The sequence below is a fragment of the Oryctolagus cuniculus genome, chromosome 18, assembly GCF_051225735.1.
Source record: "Oryctolagus cuniculus isolate XC-2025 breed Fujian yellow rabbit chromosome 18, ASM5122573v1, whole genome shotgun sequence".
Lineage (NCBI taxonomy): Eukaryota > Metazoa > Chordata > Mammalia > Lagomorpha > Leporidae > Oryctolagus > Oryctolagus cuniculus.
Window position 1 is genome coordinate 50,752,414 of NC_142884.1, and position 12,408 is coordinate 50,764,821.

Sequence of the window (12,408 nt, forward strand, 5' to 3'; positions counted from 1 at the left end):
GGAGAAAATGGGATTACAAGATAAATTTTTAAAAATGCTGTGTCCAAGAGCTGGGGGAGGGGAAGGGATACTTTTTCATGGCGGGGAGACTGGGAAGGGAGGCAGGGAAGGGACCTGCACCTTTGCTGAACCAGTGTCACAAGGCCAGCCCAGGATGGCTACCCTCTCTCAGCCCTTCCAAGGCAGCTGCTCCCAACCCCTTGAGCTCTCCAGTGCCTGGAGGATGAAATCCAAACCTCTCACTGCGGGCTTCAAGGTACTCCCGACTTGGGCCCCTCGATGCCTTCCTGACTCCTCTGCCATAACCCAGAAGCTTCTGTCCCGTCTGAACAGCCCCTTAGCCAACAGGTGCCCCTGCCCCCAGCCCTGCAGAGCCTCTCCCGCCCTCCGAGGCTGGGAGGGATGCCAGCTCCTCCGGAACTCTGTGACAACCACTCACGCACACACTTGGTCCCTTCCAAGTTCACACTGCTTCCGCCTATGCTCATCACTCGCGGCGCTGAGCTTGGTGGGACTACGGTGCAACAGGGTAGCTGGCAGGCTGCCAGGTGACCAGGACACAAAATGACCCCATCAGGGGCCTCAGGAGCCAGTAGCAAAAGCCAACCCCGGAGCAAGCTGGAAAAGGGGACATGCCTGGGATCACAGGATGGCTGAGCGGGAGGCTGTGGGCCAGGCTGGGATGCTGGGGCAGGATTCAGGCCCAGTGCACTGCAGGGACCTCCCAGAGGTGTTATCGGGACCACGCCAGCCTACCTCCCCCTCCCACTCCTGCCCACTCCAGTGGGCTCGGATACAGTGTTCCCACTTCGACTGGGGAGGGACCTTGATGGACAGCAGGATCCCACCCCAGGGGAGCTCACCATCGGTTTGGGGTCCAGGGAGGGATGGGTGGGCAGTGCAGGAGGGGGTGATAGTGCATGTGGAAGGCTGCACAGGAGTTGGCCAAGTGGACACACGGACAGGGTGGGGCCAGAGGGAGCGGCAGCTTGGGTTCGGAAACATGGGGCAGGCACGCATCCACGCACTGGGTACCTGGCTCCGTCATCACACTCCATGATCAGCCCCCCCAGATAACGTGTGCTGTCTCTGAGCTCTCTGCTCAGAGGCCCAGGGGCTGGGTCCTCGATGCTGGTGGCGTGGAGTGGCCATCCCTTAGGTCAGCAGACGGAACCACTCAGACCCTCTCTCTCCCCTCTCCCCATCACCCGACTTTCAGCCCTTTGCCCACCCGCCACCCGAGTCCCTCTGCTGATCTGACAAGCTTCTGATGTGAGCTGTCACTCGCTCTCCGCGTGTGGTTCTGGTGCTGGGCAGGAAGTGGAGGAGGCTGAAGATAGCTTCAGTGCCCGGGTCAGAGGGGAGGGTGGGGGCGCTCGCAGAGGTGAGGCTTCCGGCTGAAGGGGAGATGGAGCCTCTACAGAAGCCGGTCAGACCTTAACATGGAAGAGAAACCATCAGGAGCCCGTCACCAGCCTCCCTGTTACACGCCCATTGCGTCTCATTTCCCACATATGAGCTGTGGCATAACACGATCTTCCCACCCGCTCAGCCTCGGGCGATGCCGGCTCCTCTGTCTCCGGTGTGTGCAGAAAATCTCTCCTGTCGCCTTGGCCAGGTACGACGGGGGACACACAGCATGTGCCAAGTCCCTGGGGCAGGAGGAATCATGGCAGATTCAAGAAACATCCAGGGAGGCGCTGAGAGCAGAGAGAAAAGGGTGGGAGACAAGGCCAGGATGGGAGGCGGGGTCCGCATTATGGAGCCGGTGAAGGGGCCTGGCCTGGGTTGAAGCAGCCAGGAGGCGAGCACTGGGGTGGAGCTCAGCTGTGGGGTGCGTTTCAGGTCTGGATGAGTGCAGGGGAAGGCACCGTCTTCTGGGCCGGGTTCCTTCCAACTGGGCCTTCTTAGACCTCTCTCTCTTCCTCCCACAGGGCCCAGAGCAAGGGTCTGACTCCCAGGCACTGGGAGGGGAGGGGCCAGCTCCGAGTCCCCCCAGAAAGAGCACACTAGTCCCTGAGTCCAAGGTGGGAAGGCAGGCCTTGGGGCGTGGACTTCAGGGAGGAGCCACACCCACCCGGGAGTGCTCCCCAAGGGGCTGGGAGACCAAGGCCCTCCCGTGAGGCTGCAGGACGCCATCAGGACGACCCGGCGGCCCCTTCTTGGGACAGATGCTTGTGCCACCACAGTGGCAGGCAGCAAAGTCACTTGGAATCTTGTATGCTGCCAGCCCAGCTGGGACCCCAGAAGACCCCGAACAGAATGCAAAGGCAGCCTCCTGCAGCCTCAGGTCTGCGGAGAGTGGTCCCCAGCTCTGAGCTGCAGGGACGTGCACGCCCTGCACTGACCGGGGAGAGCACGTGGCAGGAGGGCGGAGGCTTGTCCCGGCTACTCCACGCGGGCCCAGGAGCTCTGACAGAAGCTACCTCCAAAGAAGCCCTCCGTGCCCAGTGGGGTCCTGGCCCTAACCCAGCCAAACCCTGTTCCCAGGAGGCGGGGCTTGGTGAAGTGGTTAACACAGCTGTATCCCATCTCAGAGTGCCCGGCTTCAGGGCTCAGCTCCGCTCCAAATTCCAGCTTCCTGCTAATGCAGACCCTGGGTGGCAGCAGTGATGGTCCAAGTACTAGGGTCCCTGCCACTGGCATGGGAGACCCAGATGGAGTTCCTGGCTCCTGGCTTCGGCCTGGTTTAGTCTCTGCTTTTGTGAGCATCTGGGGAGCGAACCAGTGCATGGGAGAGCTCGCTCTCTCGCTCTCTCAAGTGAAATGAATACAACTTTTCAAAAACCAAACCTATTCCCAGCAGGAAGGACAACCCTGCTATTTCCTCCAGGGAGAGGCAGCTGGACTTTCCAGGCCAAGGCCCTGTGGGAGGAAGCACATCCTGCCACTGGCTGCTGGCCCAGGGAGGCTGGGGCTCAGGGCTTTGGAATCAGGCCTCAAGCAAACGGGAAAGTATAGGGGAAGGCCTGGCCTTCAGACCTGGGCATGAATCCCAGTATGTCCCCACAACCAGTTCTGCCATCCTGGGTCCCTCTGGGCCTCTGTCTCCTCCTCTGTCCATGGGGTGATTCCAGTACCTTCTGTGTGGGGTCTGGGAAGGACTGGCTCAGCCCAGAGGTAGCCTCTCTCCCATGGTGCCCGAGAGCAGGGGCTCAGGGGCTGGCCTGCCTGGCTCTCAGTCTCAGCTCCTCTAGCTGTGTGACCTGTGGCATGCTGGCAGCCTCTCTGTGCCTCTGTCTGCTCACCTGGAAACAGGAGAGAACTAGATTGTCCTGAACACAGCAGGAGCGAGCCCAGGTACCTGGAGCAGTGTCCAGGACGCCCTGAGCACCCCGGGAATGCCCAGTCTTGGCCGTACTTCCGTGAAGACACACAGCTCATGAGGGAAGGGGAGCTCCCGGGCAACATGCATGGCATCAGCCCTAATCTGGGTCACCAAATTCTCACCTGCAGCATTATTCCCCCGACCCCAGGGGCCTCAGGGCCATCCAGGGGGTTGGCCAATGTGACACAGCCAGTTTTGGAGAGCAGGACTCAAACCCAGGATGTCTGATGCTGATGGTTGTACTTTTTTTTTTTTAAGATTTATTTATTTAGGGGCTGGCACTGTGGCGTAGTGGGCCCAGTGGGTAAAGCCACTGCCTGCAGTGCAGACATCCCATATGGGCAACCAGTTCAAGTCCCGGCTACTCCACTTCCTGTCCAATGCTCTGCTATGGCCTGGGAAAGCAGTGGAAAATGGCCCACCTTGGGCCCCTGTACCCATGTGGGAGACCCGGAAGAAGCTCCTGGCTCCTGGCTTCAGATTGGCCCAGCTGTGGCCATTGCGGCCATTTGAGGAGTGAACCAGAGGATGGATGACCTCTTTCTCTCTCTGTAACTCTGCCTCTGCCTCTCTGTAACTCTGCCTTTCAAATAAAATAAGTAAATATTTTACTTATAAGTAAATATTCAAATAAAATAAGTAAATATTTTATTTGAAAGGCAGAGTTACAGAGAGGTAGAGAGAGAGAGAGAGGTCTTCCATCCACTGGTTCACTCTCCAAATAGCCACAACTGCTGAGGCTGGGCTGATTTGAGGCCAGGTGCCAGGAGCTTCTTCCAGGTCTCCCACGTGGTGCAGGGACCCAAGGACTTGGGCTGTCCTGTGGTGCCTTCCCAGACGCATTAGCAGGGAGCTGGATTGGAAGTGAAGCAGCCGGAACTTGAACTGGTTGCCCGTATGGGATGTCTGCACTGCAGGCAGTGGCTTTACCCGCTACGCCACAGCACCGGCCACAATGGTTGTACTCTTGACCATAACCTTGCAGCAACCTCACGCCTGTACCACACCCACAGACACTCCTGGCCTGGCAGGGAGGGGCAGAAGCGGTCTGGGACTGGCAGCTGCTCCCAGGTGCAGCTGTCAGGGAGTGGGTGGCAGGCTTCCCAGTGCAGAGCTGACCACAGGACAGCAGGGGGCGCTCCCACTCCCAGGCCCAGGGCAGTAAGCCAGGGTAGGGACAGCAAAACTGAAGGGGCCTTTCAGCACAGCCTGTGAAGGCTTCCTCCAGCCCCCGTGTCCCCCACTGCCCTTCCGTCCATCTCTCCCGCATCTCGCCTCGGGCAAGCTCCTTCACCTCTTGCCTCTGGGAGACTCAGTTGCTCATCTGCAAAGTGGGGCAATACCTGCATCTGTGTTTTAGGGTGATGGGAGTGTCAGAGCGTTTATCGCCGGTCAGCCGGCGGGAGCTCAGAGAACAAGCCTGACTGTTGCTATCCCATCCCCTCCTTTCCTCCTGGAGTGCCCCTACCCCAGGCGAGGAATCAGGACCCCCTGGGTTCTGAGTCCCACCCCACCCTCCGGGACAGCAGCTCCCCTTTCCTCCAGGGAGGCGCAGAGAGGGGAAACTCCCGGGGTTCCCTTGCAGGGCTCTGGCCACCCGCCCACCTGTGCCCCGCAGGTCCCTGGGGCTGTCCCTGGGTCGGCACCTAGATCCCCTGGGCAAGCGCGCGAAGGCAAAGGCGCCGCTGCGGGCGGGCATACCTGGCCGCCGTCCAGGCAGCCAGCGCCCAGCCTGGCACTCCGAATCCACGTGATTTCTCGGCAGCGGCCGCGGGCTGCCTGCACTACCCAGGCGGCGCTCTCGGCGTCTGCTTTCAGTTTCGCGCAGAGCAGAGCGCGGAGAAGCTGGAAGCGCGGAGGCTGAGTGTTGCCGGCCGCCGCGGGGCTGCGGGGCTGCGGGGCTGCGGGGCTGCGGGGCTGCGGGGCTGCCGGGCTGCGGGGCCGCGGGGCTCGGGATTCGAATTCTGCACCGAGAGGCCGTGGAGCAGGAGGTGCCGGTGGCCAGGTGAGCGTCCCGTGGGTGTCCGTCCTGTGCACTGCCAGGTGCACCATCCGATGTATGGTCACTGGGGCGCTGGGGGCTTTGGAGGATGAACTGAGTGGGAGCCACAGGGCGGCAGGTCAGGGTGTCGCCCAGGTGTGGGATTTGGGACACGGCACACCACTCTCGTCACCTCCCGGAGTCTCTCCTCACTTTTTAATTTCGTACTGCTTTTCAAAGAATTATATAAGTCGCACTGTTCATTAAGTGCAGGTCAGACTTTTTAACCGAAAAATAATTTGAATACCAGATATTTTTAAAAGATTTTATTTATTTATTTGAGAGGTAGAGTTACAGTCAGTGAGAGGGAGAGACAGAGAGAAAGGTCTTCTGTCCGTTGGTTCACTCTCCAAATGGCCACAACAGCTGGAGTTGTGCAGATCTGAAACAAGGAGCCAGGAGCTTCTTCCGGGTCTCTCACATGGGTGCAGGGGCCCAAGGACTTGGGCCATCTTCTTCTGCTTTCCCAGGCCATAGCATGGAAGAGGAGCAGCCTGGACTAGAACCAGCGCCCATATAGGATGCCAGTGCGGCAGGCGGAGGATTAACCTACTGCGCCACAGCACCGGCCCCCCGATATTTTTAATAGAAGAAATAGAGCTAAAATGAACCAATGAACTCGCAGGGTTTAATACAAAGCCCGGTGGATCCTGTTGGCCTGGACAGTCATCAGCCCTGCAAACCTCACCCTGGAAACTGAGGCACAGCTGGCAAATGTCGCAGTGTCTCAGCCCAAATGTTTCAGAACTAAAAGATGAGTCTTTCAAACCTCCGCCACAATACCATTAGCATAGCTTCCACAGGGTCACAGAATTGCTTAGGATAGACTCGATTTCTAAAGAACATTGTAACTTCATAAGTGAGAGGTTGAATACACGGGGGGTGTGTGTGTGTGTGTGTGCGTGTGTGTATTTGGGGGGTGGGGTGGTTTTGTTCCTGGCACTTTGTGTTTTCTGTGCAGTTTTTGGCTACTTTTCTCACTGAGGCTGGACCTGGAGTTTGCTGGGTGGCCATCCCAGAAGGTTCGAGAAAGCCTCACCGTTGGCACCGTTGGCATCCATTTTATGCGCTGGGGTTCTACGTTTCCTTTGTTAAAGTTTAGGGGCTTTGCTAGCTTTGGTCTCCTACAGAACAGCAACCCCCAGGTGGGGCGTGTAAAGCAGATATTGGGGTTCTCTGCACTCCCCATTCAGCGTGCTTTCCTCAAGCCAACTGACCTACCACCCCACGGGGCACTGGTTATGCCTGCTGCCTTGCACCGGAAGCAGCCGCACCCGGCATGGCAGGCAGGCAGCGAGGTGCTGTCCTGGCTGGGTGATCGTCCAAGGCATCTCTTGGAAGCTCAGTTTCTCATCTGTAAAATGGGCATGAGATGGCATCCTTCAAAGTTGATTCGTGGATTCAGTGAGATGGGGAACACCCAGAGCTTGGTCAACCTTCAGCGGCCGCACAGTGTGAGAAGCGTTGTGTTCATGAAGAAGGCAGGCAAGCAGAGAGCAAAGTTCTTTGGAAGAGTTTCATGGTCTGCGTAGCTTGACTCCCAGAGCAGATACAGACAGAGGTGTCTGCAGATCAGCAGGGCTGGCGCGGCCTCCTTGCACCCCAACAATGCCCCTTCTCCCTGAAGGAAAATTCCCCTCTGCCATGGGTTGAATTGTGTCCCAAAGAAAGATAGGCTGAGGTGCTAACCCCCAGTGCCTCCAAATGTGACCTTATTTGGAACTGATGTCACTGCAGATCTAACTAGTTCAGATGCCTGGATCAGGCAGGCTCCTAACCCAGGACGACCGGTGTCTCGGCCTGGTAGGTGAGATACACGTGCGGGCAGTGGCAGAGATCGGAGCAGGGCCTCCATGAGCCGGAAACGCAAGGGTTGCTGGCCACCACCTGCAGCAAGAGGCACAGGCAGGCTCTGTGTGGGGCCTGCAGAGGACCTGGTGGGGAGGCAGGCAAGCGCTGGTTCTATGTGAGATAATCATGCTTGTGTAGCCCACGGGCAGCGTGGGTTTCCTGGGTCCTGGGGAGCTGGGTGAAGTTGCCATGGCTTCTGCTTCTGCTCCGTGGTCATCCTCGCACCCTGCCTGGCCAGGCATGGAAGCAGCAAGGGCGCTCCTTCATCCCGCCTGCTTTAAGCCTGAGTGATGGACCCAGAGAGATCTTCCATCTGCTGATGGAAGCCCCATGTGGCTGATACGGCCAGGACTAGGCCAGGCCAAAGCCAGGAGCCTAGAACTCCATCTTCTGGCTGCGTTCCCAGGTGCATTAGCAAGGAGCTGGATCACAAGTGGAGCAGCCGGGACTCGAACCAGCACTCATACAGGATGCCGGTGATGCAAATGGCAGCTTAACCCGCTGCACCACAGCCCCGGAGCCTCAAGCCTGACTCTTTTTTTTTTTTTTTAACTTTTATTTAATGAATATAAATTTCCAAAGTACGACTTATGGATTACAATGGCTTCCCCCCCATACCGTCCCTCCCACCCGCAACCCTCCCCTCTCCCACTCCCTCTCCCCTTCCATTCACATCAAGATTCATTTTCGATCATCTTAATATACAGAAGATCAGTTTAGCATACATTAAGTAAAGATTTCAACAGTTTGCTCCCACACAGAAACATAAAGTGAAAAGTAATAGATGATTTTTTAAATGATGATGAAATCAGATCAGACCTATTGTCATGTTTAATCCCAGTGAGAGTCAAGTTGGGAATTGATAATTTCTTTTTCTTTCTTTTTTTTTTTTTTTTTTTACAGAAGATCAGTTTAGTATTAAGTAATTTACTTAAGTAAATTACTTAAGTAAATTACTTAAGTAAATATTAAGTAAATATTTCAACAGTTTGCACCCCCATAGAAACACAAAGTGAAATATACTGTTTGAGTACTCGTTATAGCATTAAATCTCAATGTACAGCACATTAAGGACAGAGATCCTACATGAGGAGTAAGTGCACAGTGACTCCTGTTGTTGACTTTACCAATTGACACTCCTGTTTATGGCATCAGTAATCTCCCTATGCTCCAGTCATGAGTTTCCTAGGCTATGGAAGCCCTCTGAGTTCTCCGACTCTTATCTTGTTTAGACAAGGTCATAGTCAAAGTGGAGGTTCTCTCCTCCCTTCAGAGAAAGGTACCTCCTTCTTTGAAGACCTGTTCTTTCCACTGGGATCTCACTCACAGAGATCTTTTTGCCAGAGTGTCTTGGCTTTCCATGCCTGAAATACTCTCATGAAGCCCGACTCTTTAATGGGACTCCATCTCCACTCCGTGAGCCGCACCAGTCTTCTGATAAATTCTCAGGCACGGCGTGTTCTCCACAAAGGTTTTTAGCTGCGCTTCTGGCTGGGGTGCTACTGAGACCTGGCGAAGCAGGAAGAGACACGGAGTTCACACTCGATACCCCGCACCATAGTTCCATTTACTTCCAGTTGTTTTCTCCGCGTGTGGATTCCTATTTTTTAATGGCCTCATAAGTTAACACAAAAATGGAATTTACCTTTTAAACAAAATAACGTGGAATTATGTGTTAAAGGAAAGTTAAATCCTGTGATGTTTGAAACACTGTTTACTGATGGGGCTGGCGCTGTGGCGTAGCGGGTAAAGCCACCGCCTGCAGCACCCGCATCCCATATGGGCATGGGTTTGAGACCCGGCCGCTCCACTTCTGATCCAGCTCTCTGCTATGGCCAGGGAAAGCAGTAGAAGATGACCCAAGCCCTTGGGCCCCTGCACTGGCGTGGAGACCTGGAAGAAGCTCCTGGCTTCAGATTGGCGCAGCTCCAGCTGTTGCTGCCATTTGGGGAGTGAGCCAGCGGTTGGAAGCCCTCTCTTTCTCTCTCTGTGTAACTCTGGCTTTCAAATAAATAAATAAATCTTTAAAAAACTATTTACTGTTTAGTAGCTAATACATTCATATAGTAAAAATATTTAAAACACACAGAACTGAACTGACTTCACGATGGCTTGAGTTAAGATTGTTTGACTTTTCAATGGTGCAAAACCAAGTTACAGTCCATAGAAACCTTCACAGCTTGAAATTTTGCCTGGGCGAGCCATCTGGAGCACGATGCCCGCACAACGCCAGGAGGCAGCACAGGAAACCACATTCCCCGGGTCAGCCCCACAATCACACCACAGTGTCCCGTGTTGCTGACCCACGATGGTTACAAGGTCAGGTGTATCAAGTTCATTTTCAGCTTACGATGGGCTTATTGGAACATAACCCCTGGTGAGTCGAGGAGCGTATGTGCCTCCCAGCCACCCGGGGGCCCTCTGTTGAGGCAACCAGTGCAATCAGATGCTGTGTCTCCCTCCATAGCTAGTGTAGGTGGCCTTTAGCATTGCAGGTATGTGTGTGTACACTTACACACGTGTGTATTTCTCCCTTCTCACACGGGGCACTATGAGTAAGTTCATTTTGATGGAAAAAAATGTTTTGAAAGCCATGCTTATGAGGGATCTTCAAAAAGTTCATGGAGGGGCCCTCCCTCTCTCTCTCTAGAACTATGCCTTTCAAGTAAATAAAATCCATCTTTTTTTTTTTTTTTTTTTTTTTACAGCCAGAGTGGACAGTGAGAGAGAGAGAGACAGAGAGAAAGGTCTTCCTTTACTGTTGGTTCACCCCACAATGGCCACCACGGCTGGCGCACTGCGCTGATTTGAAGCCAGGAGCCAGGTGCTTCTCCTGGTCTCCTATGCGGGTGCAGGGCCCAAGCACTTGGGCCATCCTCCACTGCACTCCTGGGTCACAGCAGAGAGCTGGACTGGAAGAGGAGCAACCGGGACAGAATCTGCCACTCCAACCAGGACTAGAACCCCGGGATGCCGGCGCCCCAGGCGGAGGATTAGCCTATTGAGCCGCGGCACCAGCCCTAAAATCCATCTTTTAAAAAAAAAGTTCATGAAAGGGTTGAATGTTTAGCACAGTGTTTAAAACGCCACTTGGGACACCCACAACCCATTCTGGCTCTGCCTCCTCATTCCAGCTTCCTGCTAATACACACCCTGCAAGGCAGCAGGTGATGGCTCGAATAGTTGGGTCCCTGCCACCCACATGGAGGACCTGGTCTGAGTGCCCAGTTCCTGGCTTCAGGCTGGCCCCGCCCTTTTGAGGAATGAACCAATAGATGGGAAATCTCTCTGTCTCTGTCTGTCTGTCTGTCTCTCTCTCTCTCTCTCTCTCTCCTCTTTATGAATTAAAAAAAAAAAAAAGTTCATGGCATCCAGCATTGTGGTGCAGTGGGTTAAGCTGCCACCTGCGATGCCAGCATCCCCTATAAGCACCACTTTGAGTCCCAGCTGTTCTAGTTCTGATCCAGCTCCCTGCTAATGCACTTGGGAAAGCAACTGGAACATGGCCTAAGTGCTTGGGCCACTGCCACCCACATGGGAGACCTACATGGAGTTCCAGTCTCCTGGCTTTGGCTTTGCCCAGCCCTGGCTGTCACAGCTATATGGGAAGTGAACCAGCAGGTAGGAGATTTCTCTTTCTCTTTCTCCCTCCATTAGTCTGCCTTTCAAATAAACAAATAAATCTTTTTTAAAATGCTTTACAACTGATTTGATGATGATAGATGCATTTTTTTAAATTATTTATTTATTTTATTTGAAAGGCAGAGTTAGAGAGGCTGAGAGAGAGAGAGAGAGACAGAGAGAGAGGTCTTCCATCTGCTGGTTCATTCCCCAGATGGCCACAATGGCCAGAGCTGGGCCAATCTGAAGTCAGGAGCCAGGAGCTTCTTCTGGGTCTTCCAGTGTGGTTGCAGGAGCCCAAGCACTTGGGCCATCTTTCCCAGGACAGAGCAGAGAGCTGGATTGGAAGTGGAGCAGCCAGGATTCGAACGGGCACCCATATGGGATGTCGGCACTGCAGGCAGCTGCTTCCCACTACGCCACAGCGCCGGCCCCAGTAAATCTTGTTTTTTAAAAGTTCATGAACGCCGGCACACCGGGTTCTAGTCCTGGTAGAGGCGCCGGATTCTGTCCCGGTTGCCCCTCTTCCAGGCCAGCTCTCTGCTGTGGCCTGGGAGTGCAGTGGAGGATGGCCCAAGTGCTTGGGCCCTGCACCCACATGGGAGACCAGGAGAAGCACCTGGCTCCTGGCTTCGGATCAGCGCAGTGCACTGGCCGCAGCGGCCATTGGAGGGTGAACCAATGGCAAAAGGAAGACCTTTCTCTCTGTCTCTCTCTCTCACTGTCCACTCTGCCTGTAAAAAAAAATTTTTTTAAAGTTCATGAAAAACGTATATTATGAAAAACTATCATGAATTTGAAATTTTTGACACCAAAATAAACATCTTTTATTCCATTTTCCGTGAATCTTTTCAAGTCCCTGGTATATTATATGTGGCATTCTCAATCCTGGTTTGTTTGTTTTTTCTCAGTACAGTTTGGAACTCTTTCTATATCAAAACAGAAAAACTGCCGTAGTCTCTGCAGGGCTGCGTGGTGCTTGGTGGTGTGCCTGCTCTGTCCCTGGCTGCACTGTGCTCTGTCCTGTCTCTTGCTATGTGCCAGAGGAGTATCCTGGGGCTGGCATCACTTTTCTAGGTAGGAGTAAATCTTGAACACCCAGGAGTGGGTTTGCAAGGCCAAAAGGGCTCTGCAGTTTGAACTTGGATGTGCATGGTAAATGGCCCTTCTTAAGTATGATTCACACCCAGCGCCTGCATGGCAAAGTGCAGGCCTGCCACACCCTCCCCAACGCAGGTGCTGTTACCCGGGTCCAGATTTGCATATCTGGGGATGAATAATACAGTCCGTTTCTCACGTCTCTGACTGTGGGTGAGGTTGGACATCATTTCAAATATGTGAGGGCCACCTGAGCTCCTTTTCCATAAACTGTTCACATCCTTTGTCTGCTTTTTCGTTGGTTGATTGACCTTTTTGCTATTGAGCTGTGAAAGCACTTTACCTAGTGAGGACGCGAATTCTTTGCAAGATGCAGAATATGGTGATGCTGTCCTTTTCAACGGTGGGAACGTGTGTACAAGGTGCTTGGCAGGAATCAGGACCTGGGGTGCGGGTGGGGACAGACCAC

General features: G+C 54.2%; 1 protein-coding gene across 10 annotated transcripts in view; it reads left to right on the forward strand.

The window, feature by feature from the left end:
* The first annotated feature begins 1,482 nt into the window (after nt 1-1,482).
* The window catches only part of NLRC5 (NLR family CARD domain containing 5), a 99,052-nt gene continuing 88,126 nt past the window's right edge, over nt 1,483-12,408 (forward strand). For 9 of the 10 annotated variants that reach the window (XR_007919914.3, XM_008257322.5, XM_051846790.3 and 6 more), the window contains exon 1: nt 5,145-5,333. The gene's annotated coding sequence lies outside the window, so the exon portion shown is untranslated. Of the gene's footprint in view, nt 1,619-5,144; nt 5,334-12,408 lie in introns of those variants that run through there. The other variant, XM_070061949.2, reaches the window with a different exon arrangement.